General features: G+C 44.8%; 1 pseudogene; it reads right to left on the reverse strand.

The window, feature by feature from the left end:
* Positions 1-493: 493 nt before the first annotated feature.
* Positions 494-1,381, reverse strand: LOC110325166 (annotated as a pseudogene).
* Between the last annotated feature and the right edge of the window lie 1,217 nt (positions 1,382-2,598).

The following is a 2,598-nucleotide window of genomic DNA, read 5'->3' on the forward strand; positions in this document are numbered from 1 at the left end:
CAAGCTGAACTCAAGGCAAGGAGGGAAGAAGGGAGGGAGGTACACATGTGCCTAGGTTTAAAATATCTTTTGTACTCCTAAATATCAGTGATAAAACTACAGCTGTTTTTTTTTTTTTTTTAAATCAGTCAAGGGCATTGTATCTTTAACTAAAATAAAGGAATACCATAGACAACAGAGATTCCAGTTAAAATAAATAAATGTCAGCATATGTTTCTGTTTACACATGTGAGAAATGCCTAATATGTAAAATGAAATAAATACACATCTTTCTACAGTAAAAGCATAGAGACAAACTCCTTAAGCTCACTTGACAAAGCCTCACCAGAAAATTCTTCAAAGTGTCTCTTAGATGACACAGAAAATTTTCTCCATTGATTTAGATATTTTTATTGACCTTTTATTCTTCAAAATCTCTCCCAAAATGGTGTAAACAACACAATTTCAAGCATATTTACTGCTGTCCTTGGAGGCACCTCATGCCCTCTGCTCCTCACACACACTGGGGCCCTGTTTCCCCTTTTAAAGCAGACTCAGCAGTGCTCCTGAGCCCTGGACCTCACAGCATGGGCTGCATGGTTAAGGCTGGTGTTTTCACTCCAATGCCAGTCAGCTGAGAAAGGGTCATAGACCAATCCTGCCACAGTTTCAACTGACAGACCATTTGGTTCCAAGATACTCTCTCGCTTTTCAGGGGAAACAAACTTCTCCCACGTGTGAGTGCCTTTTGGAACAATGCCTGCAAATTGCTCTGCGAAAACAATTCCCAAGGCGTAGGACAGCTGTGTTTTGTTTACTGTAGTAATGAATAAAGAGCCACCGGGTTTCAGTACTTGATAGCAGCACTGTATGAACATTCCCAGGTTGCTCACATGCTCTACAACTTCAGAAGCCACAACAGCCTGCGCTCTCATCCACAGTCTCCTCCAGGGAACACACTTTGTACTGTATTCTCTTATTCAGGACTGGATCAAAGGATTCATGGTGCTGTGCTATCTTAATGTTTTCAGCCACGGGATCAATTCTAACAACTGAAGCTCCCAGTCTCCCTAGAGGTTCAGTTAATAACCCACCGCCACAGCCAACGTCAAGAATCTTCATCCCAGATAAAGGCTTTCCTGGATGGTGACTAGCACTAGTTTTCAAAAGTTTGTCTCTAATGAGTGGCACCCGTAGGTCATTCATAGAATGAAGAGGCGCAAACTTTCGGTACTCATCCCCACGTGTGAGCCAGGGCCTGGAAGTTTTTGACCTCCTTGCTGTCAACTGTTGTTTGTGAAGTATTGTATAATCTCTTCCAAGGGGTCCTGTAAGTCTTTACTCTGCTCAAACAGGAGACAGCCATCCTGTAGGATCTAAAGCACATGGTCCTGAGCTCACCGAGTTCCCACGGCTTAATCTGTAGATTCCTAGTGAGCTGCGACCCTGAGTATGCCGAGCCGAGCGTGGTTAGGCGAGGAAGTTAGGTGAGGAGGCTGGGCGACCGTGCTGGGGCACCCAAACTCAAGCGTTTCTAGGAGACCCCACGAGAGCCCAGCCTTCTACCTCTCCACGTCGCGACTAGAATCCTATGCTGTGACCCTTTAATAGAGTTCCTCATGGTGTGGTTATCTCCAGCCATAAAATTATTTCATCCCTACTTCATAATTATAATTTGCCTATTGTTATGAATCATAATATAAATATCTGATATGCAGGATACCAGATATAACCCTGTGAAAAAGTTGATTCCCAAAGGGGTCACAACTCTCAGGTTGAGAGCCATGGTCACGGACAAAAACCACCTTCAGCCTTAATTCGGGAAGTCTCTCTTTGTAGTGAATGGTGATAAATGCAGATTCATGGCTGCTCAACATGTTGAGAATAAGTGACAGTTGAGTTAATCCCTAAATAAGACATTTATACCAGCCCATTCAAGGCTAGGGAATACTGCAGATGAGGAAGTCAGAAAAATGAAAAGCTATAAGATATGGAGAAGGCTGCAAAATGCTATTTTTCTAAGCATGCATGACCCCTACAACCATGAACTCACGACAGCTGCTGTCACTGTACAGGGTCTGGACAGGACTGGTTCAATTAGCAATTACTCACAGATGGGGGGATGGCTAACAGGGCCCGACCCTTGCTGCTGAACTCCTAGCTACTGATGAGTTCTTGGACTGGAACAGTCAGTCCTCAGTTGTATACTCTCTTCAGAGCCTACCAGGCTCCAATGCGTAGCTCCAAACCCAGGCTACACAGATGGCCCTTGTTAAACTCAGTGGGTCATAAAACAAACAGAAATCGAGAAAAAAAATGTAGGGAAGTGGGTGGGAAGGGGACAGACAGGGTTGGTAGGCAGTTTAGAGAGGGTGGTGTGTGAGAACTGGCATGTATAACATACAGGGGACTGTCAACAAGCTTAAGTAGTAAGAGCTTTTATTAGGCTCACAGTGTCAGAAGCTCTGTCTGTGGTCAGCTGGCTCCGTTGGTTCTTGGCCTGCTGGAAGGCAGGACAATATGGTGGAAGGCACAGTAGAACACATTACTCACCTTGTGCCCACCAGGAAGCAGAGAGGGCATACCCGCACTGTGGACTTTGTGGCGCTCTGGCTCCAT

Source organism: Mus pahari, chromosome 8, assembly GCF_900095145.1.
Source record: "Mus pahari chromosome 8, PAHARI_EIJ_v1.1, whole genome shotgun sequence".
Lineage (NCBI taxonomy): Eukaryota > Metazoa > Chordata > Mammalia > Rodentia > Muridae > Mus > Mus pahari.